The following is a 20172-nucleotide window of genomic DNA, read 5'->3' as shown; positions in this document are numbered from 1 at the left end:
GACATGCAAAAATTCTGTTTAAAATCCTCCAATGACTACTCATTACCCTTAGAGTAAAATCCAAACTCCTTAGTCTTCCTTACCAGGCTTGGTAGTTGTGACAGTTTCACAATTTCGTGAAAATGCTCAAATCCACAGAGTTGTACACTTTAAAAAAATGAATATTTTTAAGGGGCAGTGAATGCTTTTATTATATACTTAGAAATTATAAAGATCAAAACAAACAATGCAAAATTGTGTCCTTTTTTGTCCTTTTATCAAAAGGGTTTGAAAAAAGTAAATAATGATACATCAGCATTTGTGTTAAATACAGTAATAATATCAAAAAAAGTCCTTTTAGTGAATTTCTGAATTAAAGCAAGTTGATGAATGTGTTAGCTAACATGATGTTGGTAATCATATTGTAGTATGTGTGTCAAATCAACACATCATATACCTTAAAGTCACACAATGTTATATGTCAATTATATCTTAATAAAATTGAGGAGGAAAAGCAAGATGTTTAAATTTTTGTCTTTCTCTATCTGACTTATTTTACTAAGCATGATACTCTCTAGGTCCATTCACATTGTTGCAAATGGCAGAATTTCTTTCTTTTTATGGCTGAGTAATATTCCATTATATATATACTAATGTGTCTGTCTATCTATCTATCTATCTATCTATCTATCTATCTATCTATCTAATCTCACTTCTTTATCCAATCATCTTTTTAATTTCTTTTTATTGCGGATGAAATAGTTTTTAATTGAAGTATAGTTGATTTACAATGTGGTGCTAGTTTCAGGTATATAGCAGAGTGATTCAGTTTTATATATATGTATATATTCTTTCTCAGATTCTTTTCCATTATTGCAAGATATTGAGTATAGTTCCCTGTGCTGTACAGCAGGTCCTTGTTTAACTATTTTATATATAGTAGTATGTATCTGTTAATTCAAAACTCCTAATTTATCCCTCCTCACATTTCCCCTTTGGTAACTATAAATTTGTTTTCTATGTCTGTGAGTCTATTTGTGTTTTGTAAATAGATTCATTTGCATCATTTTTTTAGATTTCACATATAAGTGATAGCATATGGGTTATGTCTTTCTCTGACTTAACTTCACTTAATATGATAATCTCTAGACCCATCCATGTTGCTGCAAATGGCATTAGTTTATTCTTTTTTATGGCTGAGTAACACTCAATAGTGTGTGTGTATATATACATATATACACACACACACTATTAGTATTAGTATGTATGGTGTGTATATGTATGTATGTGAGTGTGTGTGTGTGTGTGTGTGTGTGTATTACATCTTCTTTATCTATTCAACTGTCAGTGGACATTTAGGTTGCTTCCTTGTCTTGGCTATTGTAAATAGTGATGCTGTGAACATTATGATGCATGTATCTTTCCAAATTAGAATTTTCATCTTTTTTGTATATATGCCCAGGAATGGGATTACTGGTTCATATCGTAAATCTATTTTTAGTTTTTTAAGGAATCTCCATACTGTTCTCCATAGTGGCTCCACCAATTTATATTCTTATTAACAGTGTAAGAGGGTTCTTTTTTTTTTCCCATACCGTCTCCGGCATTTGTTATTTGTAGACTTTTTGAGTATGGCTGTTCTGACTGGTGTGATGTGATACCTCATTGTAGTTTTGATTTGAATTTCTCTAATAATTAGTGATGTTGAGCATTTTTTCATGTGCTTGTTGGCTATCTGTTTTCATTGGAGAAGTGTCTATTTAGGGCTTCTGCCCATTTTTGGCCTGGAATTGTTTGTTTTTTTGATGTTGAGCTTTATGTGCTGTTTGTATATTTTGGAAATTAATCCCTTGTTGGTTGCATTGTTTGCAAATATTTTTTCCTGTTCCATAGGTTGTCTTTTTATTTTGTTTATGGTTTCCTTTACTGTGCAAAAACTTTTAAGTTTAATTAGGTCCTGTTTGTTTAGTTTTGCTTTTGTTTCCATTACTTTAGGAGACGAATTCAAAAAATTATTGCTGTGATTTATGTCAAAGAGTGTTCTGCTTATGTTTTCCTCTAGGAGTTTTATAGCATCCAGTCTTACATTTAAGTCTTTAATCTATTTTGAGTTTATTTTTATATATGGTGTTAGAGAATGTTCTAATTTCATTCTTTTACATGTAGCTGTCCAGTTTTCCCAGCATCACTTATTGAAGAGACTATCTTTTCTCCATTGTATATTCTTGCCAGTTCTGTTGGAGATTAATTGACCATAAGTGCATGGATTTGTTTCTGAACTTTCCATCCTGTCTCATTGATCTACGTGTCTATTTTTGCACCAGTACCATACTATTTCGATTACCATAGTTTTGTAGTATAGTCTGAAGTCAGGGCACATGATTCCTTCAGCTCTTCTTCTTTCTCCAGATATTTTTGGCTATTTGGGTTCTTTTTTGTTTTCAAATAAATTTTAAAAAAGTTTTGTTCTAGTTCTGTGAAATTTGATAGGGATTACATTAACTATTCATTCATCTTGGATGAACGCTTGGGTTGCTTCCATGCCTTGGCTATTGTAAATAATGCTGCTATGAATGTGGTGGTGCATATAATTTTTTGAGTTAATGTTTTTGGTTTTTTACCCAGGAGTGGAATGGCTGGGTCATATGGTAGTTCCATTTTTAGTTTTTTTGAGAAACCTTTACACTGTTTTCCACAGTGGCTGCACCAATTTACATTCCCATCAACAGTATACAAGGGTTCCCTATTCTCTACATCCTTTTCAACACTTGTTATTTGTAGACTTTTTGATGATAGCCATTCTGACAAGTGTGAGGTGATATCTCATATATGTGGAAGCTAAAAAAAGAAAACAAACAAATGTATATAACAAAAGAGAAACAGACTCACAGGTATAGAGAGCAAACTAGTGGATACCAGTGGGGATAAGGAATGTGACAGGGACAAGATACGGGTATGGGATAAAGAGATACGAACTACTATGTATAAAATAAATAAGTAACAAGGATTTATTGTGCATCACAGAGAAATATAGTCATTACTTTGTAATAACTTTAAATGAAGTACAATCTATAAAAATATTGAATCACCCACTATGTTGTACCCCTAATATACTATTGTAAATCAACTATGCTTCAATAAAAAATATAAAGAAAGCAAAAAAGAGAAAATTTAGAAAATATATGTAAAAAGAAGGTTATTAAAATTATTCATCACTCCCATCACCTAGAGATAACACCATTAACCTGTTGGTATGCATCTTTTTTGTCTGTTTGCAATGGTAAATAAAGGAGTGAAATTATAAAAAAAAAAAAAATCCCCACACATCTAAATAGCTCAAGCCAAAACTTACCTATAGTGTTGAAAATGGAATATTTTTCCTATCTAAATATAAAAATGTAGTAATCATTATATTGATATTTAGGCTAAATCTTTCCCTTATAAAGTGTTTGACATAAATACCGTTTACTATGTAACTCTTGGCAGTGTTTGCATTAGAATAGTGAAACCTTTATGTTTATGGGTTTTACTTTTTACATGGCAATGTGTTTGTTGTCAAGATATTTGATCCTGCCTGTCTCTAACTGCAGCCCACACCATGCTCGCTCTCCTTCCCAGTCTGTGCTCTGGCTGCCCTGGCATTCATTTTGTTCCTCTGACCTCTCAAGGGAGGACTTTGCAGAAGACTGCCCCAGGCCCCTTATGTCAGAGGATTTCTCATGGTTCGGGACCTGGGGATCTGGTTTCACTGTCACCTCCCCAGTAAGACCTTTAAGAGGTATGTATGGGAATTGTCAGCTGTCCTTATTTCTTACTTCTTGGCTCATCATCCTGTTCTGTTTTGCACTTATCACCATCTGCAATAATCTTGTTCATTAGTTTATGTATTGATTTTCCATCTGCTCCCAAAAGAATGTTTGAGGAAGGCAGTGGTTTTGCCTTTCTTGCTTATTCCTGTTTCACCAGAATCTTGAGCTCTACCCAGCACTTTAGAGGTCTCAATAAATATTTGTGGATGAAATGATTGAAGAAGTTCAATTTAGAGTGTGTGCCTTTAAAAATAGATAAACATGTCAGTACCCTATTCTACCATTTACTTGAGGCATTTACCCCATCCTTGGCAAATCTTAACCTCTCTGGGCTTGAATTCCCTGTATTTAAAATGGAGGCAAGAATAATGCTATTGTGCATTTTAAAAGGAACAATGTACTATAAAGTGCTTAGTGCTGCACCTGACAGAGAATAAACCCTTAATAAGTGTTATCTGTATGGTAAATAGCATTATCCTTTTGCCATCTCCTTATGACTTTTAGCCTTGACAAATGGGACATCTTGTTCTGCTTTGTAAACAGCCATAGTTCACTTCAAATGTCCATCTAGGGGCTTATAAATGTGATTAGAAAATTATCTTTTTTAATATTCACTTAAGCCATAAAAAGTTTTACTTTAGTGTGAGTAGAGTTATTCAATTTGATTTCTATTTTCATTGACTAAAAACCATATTAAAATACTAGATATAGGTGTTTACTAATTGGCTTCATTACAGTTTTTTTAAACACCTAAAATTTTTCAACTTGAAGTAAATCTCTGAGATCATACCCATGCCAAGAGAGTCATAAATACCTTTTAACATATGGTTGTCTAGTACATATTTTTAATACTCAAAACATTCTTTGGAAGGAATCATGAGATGGGAGATATTTTGACGGGAAATAGAATTTCACATTTCTACTTGTATTAATCATTTTCCTCTAAATAAATGAGAGAGGAGGTAATATATGCACAAAGATGAATGAAGTTGTTGTGAACGAATAAAAGAAAATGGAAGAGAAGACAGCTGGGACCTGAGTACCCAGGAGATCTGTGTGGGTGAAAACTTACTCAAGTACATCATCAAGGAGCCCTATAGGATGCTGAAAGGAGAGCAGAGAATCAAAAGCTGTGAACAATTACGGAGTTATATCTGTGTCAGAATTCCATCCTGTGTGAGAGGGCACATTTGTAGGGAATGTATATTCACCTCATCCTGAGTTTATTTTCCATATTCATATTTTTGAAAAAAACCCAATAGAATCAATGATGTAATAATTTTTGACAATTTAAGAAAGTTGCTTCTAGTTTTCTCAGGGCTCACACTGAATGTGGCTGAATTCTGGTGTGGAGTACACAGAGGGAATAAATAGTTCATTCCTTTATTCTAAACTTTCTGTGATGCTGCCTGGAATTTGCTCATCTTTTGGGCTTTGTTGGTAATTTTTTTTTCATATGTGAAGGTAGAAGCATCTTCCATTTTTCATGTTTTGCATTTGTGTCTCTACTCTGGGCTTCTTTCCCTCAGTTATTTTCATGAGTCTATGGATCATGGGTATGTTCTGTACTTGGATAAAGAGTCCTGTGTGGAGTGACACTACCCCCTCAGGCGAGGAAGTCCTACTTTATCCAGCAGGGAGTAAATGTTAAAAACTTATTAACAAAGTCACGCAAAAATAGACATTTGGGAAATTTTTGAATGCAGCCTTGGGGAAACATGTTCTCAACAGAACACTAATGAAAAGGAGAGATGCTGGAGCTGTGCCTAGCTAAGGGTGGCTCTCAGTGAAAGAGATCACCTATGTTCAGAGATTGCAAACCTGTTGGACCTAGAGAAGAATTTCTTACCCTCTTCACTAATCATAGTGGATAGAAGAATAAATGTGAATTAGCAAGGTGGTGTGTATGTAAAAGACGGCAGGAAGTTGGGTAGGAAAGATGTCCTGTTTTTAAAATCAAGACAGAGTTTAAGCTTTTCGTGATGCCTGTGATCTCGGCAGGTTACCTAATTTCTCCAAGTTCTTGTAAAATAAAGATAAAAATAACTCCCTTTTTATTTAATACTCATGACGTGGCGGGTACTGTGCATAATAGCCCTATGAATTCTATATTATTCTTATCCCCATTTTACAGGTGGAGAAAATGAGGCTCAGAGAGGTTAAGTAACTTTCTCTAAGATACTCAGTTAATAGGTAGCAAAGCAAGGATTCTAGGCCAGCTTTTATTTTTAACCTTTATACTTTATTCTACCTTGCCCAGAGAGTTGAAGAAAAAAGTATTTGTAATCGTGTCTGAAAGGTTTATAGATGTGAATTTCAAATGATTATTATTCTCTTCATTGTCCAGATCCATATGAGTAAAAGTAGTTAAAATATTAAGAAATGTAACACACAGTCAGTAATTTCCATTACTGTTTTGAGTGTCATCAGCTTGCAGGGAAGAAAAAACTCCAGGGAAAGGACAAAGCCTTTTTTGGTCAGAATCATCCTCAGGTTAAACTGATCTTCATCAATGCTTGGCAAAGACAAATCATACATATTCATGGTGCAGGGAAGTTCAGCATTTCTGGAGCAGTGAGGTTCACCCAGCACAGAGAGGGCAGCACCCAGCCTCCCTATTCAAGGGCAGGGCACAGCTCCTGCAGCAGTGGGCAGTGAGCCACCAGAGCACCCAAGCCCGTGGGAGACAATGCTGCTTTTCACTTTTCCTCTGTGTGCATCTCACACAGCACCTTGCCTTATGTTCACAGAAGGAAAAAGAGATCCTGATTTATTTCTCATTGTTCTCTTTTCCTTTCATACTGGTTCATAAGGTTCTTTTCTGATTCATTATTTCATTCAGCCCTGGGCCCAACACTTAAACCAATTTTGACGAGAGCCAGCTCAGTGGTGTGAAAGATGAGGCCAGACAGGCCTGGATCTTATCACTTAGGAGATGTATAATTCTTGAAAAAGGCACTGAGTTTATCGGAGCCTGTTTTCTCATCTTAACGTGGACATAAGACACTTCATCTTTCCAGGTGGTTTTAAGTATTAATTAAAAATTCTTACATGGGGTGTGAAAAGTATCTGGCCCGTGAGCCACACCCAATAGCTACTCACAGTAGAAAGTTGGTATTTTTGGCTGTTTAGCATATAATTGTTCTCTCTTTTTTGGGAAATATTCCACCTGCTTCATCCATGTCCATGGAATATAGAGGGAAAACTGTCCCTCTTTCCACTACCCAGTAACCAGGGCTGGGACAGGCTACCTAAGCCTGAGCCAGTTGGATGCTTCCGTCCAGAATTTGGAATTGGGAGCAAGTGCTGCAAAGACCAGGAGAAGCTGGGAGAGTCCACGGTGCCGTGGTGGTCCTCATGCTGGGAGAGGAGACCACTCGTGCTGTTTGTGTCCTTGACCTTGTACAGCCTCTTTCTTTCATGCATTAAAGAAAAACTGTTCTGATGCTTATTAAAAGGATAAGGAAGACTTTATTCAAGATTATTGTAATAGGAATTATGACTATTGTGGTAGGGGAGAGAGATAGGGTTCAACTCTGAATCCACCAAGGAGCAGCTATGGATTTGCAGCCAAGGAGCAGGATCAGAGATGTCAGTGGATAGAAAATTACTTAGAGGAGACACCAAGGGTAAGGAATTTCTTGCTAAACTGACCTAACAGGATTTTTTGCTGAAGGCAGGCGAAGGACTTACGTATCGAAGGTGAGGGACGAGGAACTGGATCACATATAAAGGGTGACAAGATATCAAGGCTGGGGGATTCTTACAAACTGACTTAGCAGGATTCTTGCTATAAGTAGGCTAGGCAGGCCAAAGACAGACGGGACAGAGAGCAAGGCCAGCTGAGAACAGAAGTCAGTTTGGTCAAGGAGAGAGTCTTTGTAACCTGCCACATCGGAAGTCTGGTTTTTAAGACCCTTTTCAATTCCGTGTTTCCTTGATAAACTCCTAGTACTTCTCTTCTGTTGAAGATAGCCAGTTGCCTTCTGCCAAGAATATAGACAGATACACTGTAGTCTCCAAAAATATTACCTGAGTAAACTGCAGCCTGACTAATGGGGATATTTCATGAATCAAAATGCATTTTCTCAACTCATATTTTGAAGAAAAGAATAACTGTATGATATAAAAATTCCATTCCATGATTTTACTTAATCATTATTATTTTTTAATGGGCTGTCATCAGGGTAGTTTTGGTTTGAGTATCCATTCAGTAAAATACCTCTTTGCTTTATATCTCCCGGTTTGTTTGAAATACACTACTTACACTGGTGCCTATTCTAATCCTATGTGCTAGGTCGTCTCCTGATTATCTCCGTGTTTATGGGTGAGGTTCCAGAGCTTGGATGGCTGGCCCAGAGTCATGCAGTTTGTGGTGGAGCTAGGATTCGAATTCAGGTTATTTGATGACAAAGCCAAACTCTCTAGGATTCGGCGAAAATTCAGACCATAAGCCTGAAATTTGATTTTATTAGGACCATCTATTCTTTTCAGCAATCTGGTTTATTGGGGGCAATTTGGGGGGACTGTTACTTGAATACCATCCCTGAAGAGTGTGTCTGATGCATTACAGAGATTGTGTCCAGGCTTAGCCTAGGACCACCTACGACGGGAGTTTGGACGTGGTCCTTGTCCTACACTGTATGACTGGCAGCTTAGACAAAATGAATCAGACTGCTGAAATGCTTGCTGAAGCTAATAGTTGACTGATGGCTTTCCACCCGCCTTCCCCAACCATTAACCCTGCCTACGGGAATTTGCTCATGGAACTACAAATAAGTGAGTGAGTGGCAGGTCCGGGAATAAAATGGAGACATCCGCAGAACCAGGCACCACCAGGTAATTTTTCTCATCATGACATGACTCTGTGACAGGTGCAGGGTGGATGTGTTTTTATCTCAATAATTTCCCAGTGACATTCTGCTCTGCAGAGAGAAAATGCCAGACATACACACTCCTCCGTGGTACACAAGCCGGGTTGCAAAGCCAGGTTAACTGTTTCGTAAGACTTCTGTGTCAGGGAAACTGTTGTTTGAATTGATCTGGGAAGAAATCCCTAGCGGTGCTCTTGTTAATTCCAGCTAATCACTCTCCAGCAGGAGAACCGAAGGCAGGCTTTTTCCCTTGGCGGGTCTTAGATCCTTAAATGCTTGCGACTTCAAGTACTAATGAGCTAAAGGAAATCTTCCCCACACAGTTTAACCTACTGCTTCTTAAATTACAATCCTTGGGGTCTTTCCTTCACATTCAATCTCTGATAAGCTATTTTATAATTTCCCGATGACAGTTAAATTGAGTCTCCTTGTTAGCGTAGTTACCCAATTTGCTTCCAATAATTCTGCCTTAAGAAACTTCTGATGAGGAGGTTGCAGGCATGACACCTCCAGCAATCCCTATAGGAATTGTCAGGGGCACAAGCAAATTAAATAGTTGGGTTTTAAAACAAAAAGAAACGCGGTAGGGGAAATCATTAAAAAAAAAAAAAGGTCTCTGAGTGCAGGGACCGTTTCCCAGGATTTTATACGGTTAATGAAAAGTCAGACGGCAGATGACATTTACCCTGCTAAATGTTGATGATTAAGAAGGAAAAGGTTATCCCCTGCTTTTTTCCTTCTGGAGCTTCTGTACGAGGAGGTCAACACAAATGTCGCGCAGGAGGAATTGCCTGTTTGTGAACAACCCGGGCCCAAGTCCAGTGTTGCTGCAGTTGCTCTTGATGACGGTAATCACTTTGTGTCCCCCCCCCCCCCCCGGGTATTCCCTTCTCTGAATGGGGCCGATTGAAAGCCTTGCTCCAGCCTCCCAGCCTCTGATAGCCAGCTCCCTCCTGGACACATGCCAGCAGCCCATAATTAAAGTGTTTTCTGGAGGGAGCGTCTCATGTACTGCCCATTGTGAATGATGTCCTTGGAGTCTGGCTATAGTAATTGAAAAGAAGTGAGACCTTTCCAATTTGTCCCTCTTTCTGCAGCCTCTGCCCCGCCCCTTTCCCAGGACAAAAACATTGTGAAATGCCACACAAGAACGAAGGATCCATTTCTGTGAATTTGAAAGCTGAAGCATAATACATCCCCTTCTCCCACCCCAGGAGTGGATGTTTCAAGTGTAACCTTCCTATCACAATTATTCTTGCATGATTAAATAGAAACTGTCCCCCTATTATGCTCTTTGTTGATGGATTAAATGTTCCAAATGACACATTAGACTGTATTATAATGAAGCATTTCTGGAGCGTCAAATTAAAAATGAGGTATGTCTTTGAAGATTACCTTCAATGAGATTTGATTATGTGACTGTTAATTCTAAATAATAAACAGTATCAGCATTTTCATATGTGTATTATCTCATTCGATATTGATAATTTTATGAGGTTGTTAGCACTGGTATTATGAATCCATTTTTTACCAGTGAGAAAACCTGAACTCAGAGAAGTTACAGAGCTTTCCTTTGATTCTCTAGCTAGTAAGTGGAACTAACACGTGAATCCAGATTCCTTGATTCCCAAAGTGAAAGTTTTTTTCACTGTGCTGGAAGATTATTTATAAAGTCAATATACAGAAAGCATATTTTGATTTTTATAAAATTCTATAAGTTTTTCTATCTCCAAATGCTAAGGGAATAAAATTGGAAAATTATAATGGTTTGTAGTAGGTAGCATTTAGATTGAGTTGTGCTGGCTCCTACCAAGTGGCCCAAACACACAAAGGGAGATCAATTATATTAAAACCCCATTCTCAACAATGTAACTTATATACAAAACTTGGAAGGAAATTAAAGAGGCTTGTTGGCTTCTGTTCCACAATGGACATGGGAAAAGAGATCAGTGTTTGCTTAATGGAAACCTTAATTCAAATTTCTAATTGAGTATAATGAACAAAGGAGAATGTCCCAAATGCTTGAGAACTGTAAACAGTACAGTGTTCTTTTAATGATCACACACTGATTATCTTGGTGAATCTAAATTACATGGGTCCGAATGCTGCTGCAGGAGGCATGGCTCCTTCATTGTGTTTCCAATAAACTCTGGGGTTTGTCCTGGTGACGAATGTGGGGGCAGGGAAGGCTCTTGCTAGCTGGCATTATGATAGAGTTGCCAGACAACAGAACAATCACTTTTTGAGGAATTATAGTTCCTAAAGGAAAACTTGTGCTATGATCTTGATTTAAGGAGAGTAGCTTTTTGAAGTTGTATGTGGAAATAAGTGTGGATAATGTTTAAATTAATAATCTCCAGAGACTAAGCCACCACTTCTAAAGATTCTTAAGATTACTTTTGGAACCTACACTGGGGATTGTTCTTAGAGTTTATATTAACTTCCTTTAACTTCCTCAGCAGTTGCAAATCTTTGTCCATAGGAGAAACTTGATTTTGGAAAACAAATAATAATGTTTGGAATCAGACCAGGTCCGGAAAATTAAATGACGGGATGAGTTGGGGGCAAAGCCATTTTGGTTCAAAGTAAAGTGTGAACAAAAGTGAGGAATCATTTTCTTGTGTGCCTTGCCCACTGTTTCTGAGGCAATTCGAGGAGTCATTCCTAAAATATTTTTGGTGGTAGAAGCATCATTGAAATCATTCCACTCCTTAGATTTAAAAAAAATATTTTTCTCATTATAAAATTTATATATATATAGCTATACACATACACATGTATATATGTAAATCTATATATGTATATACATGTGTATATATACATATGTAAAATACTTATATATGGGGTTTTTTGGGATAGAGAATTTAGGAATTACAGGTATGTAGAAAGAAGAAAACAGTTACCAAGATTACTGAGCAGCCTGTACCCACCTATTGGGGTCTGCCCTCTGCTCCGAGTCTCTTCACAGACACGTGTGTGTACATTAGAGAAGAAGTGAAGCACAGTGGTTACAAGTTTAGGTGGGAGAACTGGGAGATCTTAGTCCAAATCCAAGATCTGCAATTTGCTAGCTGTGTGATTTTACCCAAGTTACCCATACTCTCCCATCCTCCTTTTTCTCACCTATAAAATGGGGTTAAGTGTTGTGATAACTTTGTTGGGTTATTATTGCTTATTTTTTTTATGTATTTATTCATTCACTCAAAAATGTTTATTAAGCACCTGCTATGTACCTGATTCTGTTTTAAGTCCTGGGGGAAAAAGAGGAGTGAACACAATAGGTGTCCTGGAACTCAAGGGAAGTACTAGAAAGGAGATGTACACAAAATCCTTATAGATAAATTAAAAATGTATGTTATACAAGGTGCTTGCATCTGTCCCTGAGCCTTAATTCTAACAGGGAAGTGTCAAGAGGGCAATATAATGCCTGCATACAGAGTGGCTTGTATTACAGGAGAATCAGGAGCTTAGGGAATCCTAATCTTTTATAATGGACAGTAAGTTTGCCTGAACTTTGCCCTGGGGAGGAAGATATTATCTTTATTCTGCCAGACAGTAAATAAGCCTGCCTTTTACTATCTCCACTTTCTAAGGCTGTTCAGTCTACAAACATTCTTGAACAGCGGTCCAGAATAAAGGAAGCCAGTGCCTCTGCTTGCAAGATGTGAAGAAATGCAAGAGACTCATGGAGAGTTGTCTTACAACACTTGTCAGAAATGCAGATTCTTAGGGCTCAACCAGACCTGCTGAATCTGCAACTCTGGGGGTGGAGCTGTGCAGTTTTTATTTTAACAGGCTAGTTAACAGGTAGCTCAAGTTGAAGGTCCACTCTCTAGGGAACGAACTGAGGACTGACTTGCGAAATTGGAACAGAAGTGGATGCAAATCAGCAGGGCTGTCCCCCAGGGTAGTGCCCGTAGTAGAACAGGCTGAGCCTGGGGCTTGTTGCCAGAGTAATACCACCAGGTGGAGAAGATAGGAGGTAGGATCTGGGAAGGCAGTATCCATAAACGTGAACTGATCTAGAAATCAGAACACTGGGTTTCTACTGTTGCTTTTCATGTAAAGTTGAGCAAATAATTCAATTTTAAAGACTTTTTTAAGTCTGAAAAGGGTTTTGAAGATCACCTAGTTCTAGGATTCCGAACAGGGTTTTTTTTCTTGTGACAGCTTTAACCCCTGATATGCAGACTTTAGAGAGATCTGCATGGGTGAGGAATGTGACTGGGGATGGTCTTATAGCTGACATCACTAATCTGTCCAAATGCCCTGTTTTTTTAGGATGAGAGAAAAGTTATCTATCCTTGGATGTTTTGCTAGCCTTCTATTTTCCATGCTCTTACCAGGGACCACCCCAGTGCTAGCTTTCTTGCACAAGCTTAAGCTATGTTATAATTTCGTGTTGCTTAGATGAATCATCATTGAAGTGACTGGAAAAGTGTGGGGCATTTGATACTTAGGCTGTGACACTGTGCTCAAATGTAGCCCAGATTACTGACTTCTGAGGCAAAAGTCTTTGTCAGTTTACTTTCTTTGAAGTGTTACTTATTCCAAAACCAAATGGGTTTTTTAGTGTACCTGCAATCAGCAACAACTAGAGAGAGAGAGGAAAAAAAATACGTTTGAAGCAGTTTCTTCGAAATCAGTTCAAAGGTTTCAGCAAGTTGGATGTATTATTCACCATCATGTGAGTTCTCAAAAACAGCTTTGGAACTCTTAGAGTCTTGCCTATTTTTACATTTTTAAATTTAACATTTTTAGTTGGCCAAGCACATTGGAAAAAATAAAAATTCGATTTGAATTGTAGCAATTTCTTTAAGGTGAATCTTTAATTTTAAATGTGACTAATACTTCAAAATGGAATTAAACAACATTAATGGGTAATGATTTTGGTTTGTTTCCAAGAAAAAAATAATTCAAAGTTACAGATTTGTTACAGTACTAATTAATTATTGAACCAGCAAGTACAATATTCAGAAAGATGAGGAGAAAATATGAAACATTAATAGCAGTAGTGTTGGGGCAAAAAAAATAGTGAAGACTAGATAGGAGAGAGAAAGATGAGCGGGAAAAAAGTAAGGAGAGAAAAGGGAGAGAGTGAAAGGGGGGAAGAGAGAGAGCAGTAAGAATGCATGAGAGGTGGTTGTCAGCCTCTGCTCCCTCTATCCCAGCCTTGCTAAAATTGTGTCACTGCTAAGGGATAAGCAGCTACTTTTCAGTTTTAAGCTAATGCTTTCCCAGAAAATGTTTTCTTTGCTCCCTAAATTATTGATTGTGCCATTAAGGGTCTAAAATGAAAATTTAATTCATTGTTAGAGTCTTCCCAAAATGTGACCTCCTGAAACATACTGAGTTGCTTCATTGCCATCTGACTAATTGAAGAGAGAGGATGGAGGTACATGAAAGCAGAAAGTAAAAGCCTGTGGACAGCAGCGGCAGCACCTTCGCAGGGGCCCCTCGGCAGGCCTGGCTTTGTGGGTGTAGAGAGACCTGGGAGAGGCTGGGGACCATTCTACACTGTCCTCACTGAGAAGTATAGTATGTTCCTGCCGGTCCCAGTTAGCAGAGTTGACGTTGTCACTGGACTCTGCTTGGGGGTCCAGAGTACCTGCCGCAACCCATCTGTCATACCTGACTACGGAGAAATTGGTGACCCAGAGGCAGAGAGTGCCCAGTCATGAGCCCTCATGAGGACATGGGAAAGTTCTGAGAGTCTGGGAAATGCAGTGGAATAGCTGGGGAAAGGGCAGTGTTTGGCTTCATAAAACCCTGGATTTAAGTCCTTTCTCTGCCTCTTAATGGCAGTAATCTTGGGAAAGGTAATTAGCATCTCTGTTTCTCAGTGTTCTCCTCTGTAAACTGGAGAGGATGGTAAAACAGTGGGACCAATATTTGGAGAAAAGGATATAACAGAAATAAAATGCTTAGCATCGCGCCTGGAAAGCATCTTCTTGAATTTTAACTGTCGTCATATTTGCAGTTACATTTGTGTTGCCAATCCCTGTATCAGTGTCAGAGGCAGGATGATAAGGGCCAGATTGGAGTGTTAGTTCACCAGATCAGGAGCAGGTCAGAGGATCTGGGAAGAGGGATGTGTACAAGGAGAGAAATCAACCAGGTTTCGGGGAAAAGATGGGCAGAGTGTGGAGACCAGAAACTTAAGGTAACACTTAACTAGTATATTACTATACTGGTACCTATCATTTATCTGCTTATCTGCCAAGTGCTACTCTCTCCTTCAATTATGCTGTTGTTTCTAATTCTCATAGCCTCTATAGAAAAAGAGGGTATCATTTTCCTCTTTTAACTAACGAGGAACAAAGAGCTTAGAACACTTGAACAGCAACTGAGAACCCAAGGTCTCATCTCAAGGCCTGTAGTCTTTTCATTTGCACCCACGCTTAAGATAAATGCTCTCTGGGCCATTGGAAATATCTGTGGGTTCTGATGTCTTTTTTCCTTTCATCTTGTTATGACTAGGATTTCTGGCCCCAGTGAAAAATTCAGAGGTCTACTTCTCTTATCTTTCTCCTCTCATCTCCCTTTAATTTCCTGGCTCCTGTTCCATTTTGTGTTATTCTTAGATCTTTTTGTATGTCTAGTTTTATGAACAAAACATTTTGTTTATTTTATTTTATTTATTTACTTTTTTAGGGGGGGAGGTAGTTAGATTTACTTATTTTATTTATTTTTAGAGGAGGTACTGGGGTTTGAACCCAGGACCTTGTGTATGCTAAGCATGTGCTCTACCACTTGAGCTATACCCTCCCTGCTATGAACAAAATATTTTGAATTAAAGAGTGTATCTGTTAGATATTGCGTATAATAAGTCATTCCCCAACAGCAACCATTTATTATTTCTCACAGTCTATGATTGGCTGGGGGTTGATTTGTCTAGGCTGGACTTGGCTGCAAGTGGCTGGCTCCATATGTGTCTCATTCCCCTTTTAGGACCATCAGGCCAGCTGTAGTATGTTCTTCGTGTGCAATGGTAGAGGTGCAAGAGAGCAAGTAGAAGCACACAAGTCTTCTTAAAGCTTAAATTCAGCACTGGCATACCTCATTTCCATCTCATTCTCATGGTCAAAGCAAATCACTTGGCTGAGCCCGAAGTTAAGAAGTGGGGAGTGCCCTCACCTAGTGGAGGACAATATGAAGGTATATTTGTACATTTCCAAGGTATATCTATATTTCATATTTACATATATACAAAAGTATATTTTATGTATTTCCAAAAGATATGGAAATAGGGAGGGAGAGCAGAGAATTGGGGCCATTGATACAATTCATCACGGAAATGTCTGAACCAAGCAACCATTTTACAGCCTGCTGTTACGTGCTGGTTTCTTCTTCCCCTGACTTTGACTTGAGGGTTAGCTCTCTTTCAAGTCCCTGACAAGCATGGGACTCAGATGTCTCCTGTGGGGGTGGTTGACACTGAGTGTTGCTTTTTCCAGTGTCTCACCCTGTTCCCTCTCCCTCGTGAAACTGTAAGCTTCAGAGTAGAGCAGCACTTTCAAACTCTTGCATCACCTAATAGGACACATTTGTGAAGTAACAGAAGTCTTTTCTTTAAATCCTTAAAACGTATTTCCTTTAATTTTTTCCTTTATTTCCTTTAATAAGGAAATACTTCCTTTAATAAGCTTAGGGACAACACAAGTGGGTAATTCACACTGTAATCTGGTGTTTTTGTATTTTAACTGGTATTATGCCTCTGAAATGCTTTTCCTGGTATTATTGTATTCTTACTGAAACTTTGCAAGAAACACCTTTTGTTAATTAATGGTAGAATCTCAAGCAAGAAATATGCTGATTGGGTAATAGAGGAGCTCTGAAAGTGAAATTACCTCTTATACTTGGGCAGGAATCCTGATCATTGCACGGGATGGATTCAAACATGACACTAATGGACTAGATGAATAAATCTCTTTCTTTTTCTTTCTCTGTTTTTATACTCTGCAAAATTCTACCCTTCAAAGGTAGGAATCTGAAACTTTTTGACGAAGGTCTTGGTAGGGGTCATGACATGCCATTTAAATCGCTATTGACCTGGCCTCCGAAGCTGGGTGTAATCTGAGCCTTTCATTCTTTGCATCTTGCTCTCTTCTCCCTTTCTGACAACATTCTTACCACACAAACCATTTTCCCTCTAAAATGCTGAGTTTACTTCATGCCTCAGATCTTTGCACCACCCCATTCCCTTTGCCTGGAATGTTCTTCCCGCAGCCATTTATCCTTCACATGGCCAAATTCCTGCACATCCTTTGGGATTCAGTTAACTCCTAACTTATTTGAGATGCTGTCCTGACTTCACAGTTGAGATCACCCAGTCGGTCACCCTGTCCTACTGCTGTCCATCTTTCTTCCTAGAACTTTTCACATTTCTCAGAAGTGAATGAATCACTGTATAGTTTTTGTTTCATGTCTATTTTCCTCTCCAATCTCTCAGCTCCTTGAGGAGAAGAACCATTTCAATATCATACCTTCTGTATCCACAGCCATTAACTTGTAGCCTTCGCACAGTCAGTTCTGTTGTTTGCTGAATGAACGAATGGAATGAAACTCAGCAGAGACGTAGATGCTCAGATCTGGAATAGACTCCCAAAACAGCTTGCATCTTATGAGTTCCACAACAGTCCTTCTGGTCTTCCAGTAGCTGATTGTCTCTGCTTGAACTCTTCCCCCAACTGAGAACTCACCCTTCTTGAGGCTGTCGACTCCATCTTTCTGACAGCTATAGAATTTCTATGTCCATTAAACTAAAGTTTGTCATTCCATAACTCTTACCTGTTGATTTTATGTCCTGCCCCTTTGGGGTTTTACAAAACAACCCTAATCTACCCTTTATTTGGCAATATTTTGGAATTTCAAAACAGTGATTCTAACCCCCAAGCATTCTTTGTTGAATATCCACTGTTTGATATTCATGCTTTATCACCGTTATCTCACTTAAGTCTCAACACAATCCTTGATGAGTTGCTATTATTATCCCTATTTTATAGATAAATTGAAACAATTTGCCAACAGCATGGAGCTAGGAAGTGGTGGCACCACGATTTGAAACCAGGAACCTAGATTCTGATATGCCCAGAGGACTAATGCAGATAATATATTTGATAAATGTGAAAGACCCTTCACATTTGGGTCCCAATACAGTGGGTAGCTCTTCCTTTCTTACTTTTTTATCTTTTACACTCTTTTGTATAGTTCTAGAAAATGCTTTTGTCCATACTTCTTTAGTGTTGGTGATCTTTGATCCTTTTCTGCATTCATCTAATGGACAATCATATAAATATAGAGAGAGGGCTGCGTCTTTAACTAGACCATCCATTCCTGTACAATGCATCCAGCACCTTGAACCTTGATAATGGCAATGACATGCATTTTTAACCCTATAATATTTTTTATTTTGTTTCTCCATCTGTTCTCAGTACTCGACCTGCGGCTTTACCCAAATGTCCTCACCTATACTCACCCTCTCCTTTTCATAGTATCTAACACTGCTGTTCTACTGACATTGGTTCTCCTCGACACCGCTATTTCGCCTCTTCACCCATACCCGCTGCTGCATCTACCTCGTGCATCGTGGGGACAACTTGAAATGACCTTTGTATTAGTTTAGCTACATTATGTTGCTGTAGTAAACAACACCCACGTCTCAGTGGCTTGCAGAGCAAAGGTTTGTTTCTAAGTCAAGCTAAGTGTCTTTAATGGGTTAATAAGCAGGCTATTTATCATAGTGCCTCAGAGACCCCGGCTAATAGAGCAACCACCATCTCGAACATGGCCTGTTGTTGTGACAGGAGAAAAACGAAAGAGCCCTGATGTGTCTCACCAACAGTTGAGTGCTTGGCCTCAAAGTGACACTAGTCACGTGGCTCCACCTAGTCACAAGGGACCAGAGAGGACAGTCCTGCCACGTGTGCAGACACGTGTGTTGTGTTGGATACAACCAAAAAGAATTGCCCTCAAATTGCTTACAATCAAGAATTGACAAGTTTATGAGAATTGAGATTCTATAATCATGTTTCTACTGCCAGTAGACGATAGGCATCTGAGGATGGAGGAAGACAACTGACTTTTACAGAATATTCATTACGTGCCATGTGCTGGGCCCCCTGTGAATAACTTCTCATAAATCCTTATGTTACACCAACAGAGATAGACATCACCATTCTAATTTAAAGAGAAGCAAGATTTAAACTGTCCTTTAGTTTCCAGAGTCTAAGTCAAGCTGCCTCTAAGAATGATGGTAATATTGGCCAGAGTTGACTAAGTTGGATAGGTCTTTGACTCTGCTCGTTCTTTCTGACTCTTAGCACTATCTTTACAGTCTCTCCTCCAAATCACTTCATGAAAAACTTGCTTCTCATAGTCAATAAATAACTAGATGTTTTTTAATTTGGGTTCTTTGTTAATTATTATATTTATGTTCAAATCCAAATAAAGCTTTCTGATAAGATGAAAAGGCCTAATGAGTGTGGGTTGATCATTAAAGCTAGAAGTGATGATTTCAGACACTGTCATGGTGGGAAATAAATTCTTATCAGAAACTGAGTTAACAATTGACCAGGTTGTCCCTGTACAAATGCCTCTCTTTATTAGGAAGCTAACCCTATGGGAGGATGTAAGACCTGTTTGCACTGTTTTATCTCAGAGTTGATAATTGTCTTTTCTATTTCAGAGGCTCATTCAGCAGCTTATTAAATGGTGCCCCCACAGCCTCAAAGAGCACTGTCTTCTATGATTTCCTGTCTCATTCCTGGGAAATTGCTCAAGTCCTGGTGGAATACTGCAAACTGTAGAAGCTTCTGGACTTTCTCTGCTCTCAAAGATATTCACTGGCAATCAGTAAATCAAGGAGAGGCACAGTGGAATGGTGGTAAAAGCATGGAGCAAGGCAGACCTGGGTTTGAATTCTGGCTCCTCTACTTAGTGACTGTGTAGACATGAGTAAGTTATTTAACCTCACTGATAGTGAGTTTTTAGATCTGGACAAAAGAGGGTAACAAAATCTACCTCAGAGGCATGTTGCAGAGGTTAAATGAGATAAAGCAGGTAGAAAATACTCAACGCAACCATGCAATTATAATGTGTTTATGTAGGCCTGCCATGAATGACTACATAGACTGGGTGCTGTATGTCTCTAAGGAGTACCATTCACACATGGTCAGTACTGTGTAGTGAACAACTTTCATAACCATAGTCTTCCTACTGAAGGACAGAGCATACTGCCCAGTGCAAAAAAATATATTTAAGAGGGCAGTCATTATCATTATTATTACTCTTCCCGTGGAATTTTCACACCTGGCGTTCTCTCTTGACATCTCCTTTTTGGATCACTGGTTCTGTTGAGCAACCTGCCTACCTTCAGGTTCACTCTAGCTGGACATTGTTTCTTCAATAACATACTTGCATTTTGGAGAAAGAAGGCTGTAGGCAGTTTCTGACCTGCAATCCTGGAATACTCCTCCCCCTCCTAAAGGTAGCGATTAGCTCTTCTGTTT

General features: G+C 38.6%; 1 long non-coding RNA gene across 1 annotated transcript; it reads left to right on the top strand.

Annotated features, from left to right (window-relative positions):
* Nucleotides 1-8561: 8561 nt before the first annotated feature.
* On the top strand, nt 8562-10011 carry LOC141579415 (uncharacterized). The gene is made up of 3 exons (XR_012510708.1): nt 8562-8627; nt 9408-9510; nt 9760-10011. It is a non-coding gene; the product is annotated as an uncharacterized LOC141579415 (long non-coding RNA).
* Nucleotides 10012-20172: the final 10161 nt, after the last annotated feature.

The sequence above is a fragment of the Camelus bactrianus genome, chromosome 2 (genome assembly GCF_048773025.1).
Source record: "Camelus bactrianus isolate YW-2024 breed Bactrian camel chromosome 2, ASM4877302v1, whole genome shotgun sequence".
Lineage (NCBI taxonomy): Eukaryota > Metazoa > Chordata > Mammalia > Artiodactyla > Camelidae > Camelus > Camelus bactrianus.
Note: the sequence above shows the minus strand (reverse complement) of the source record. Positions and strands in the feature narration are given on the sequence as shown.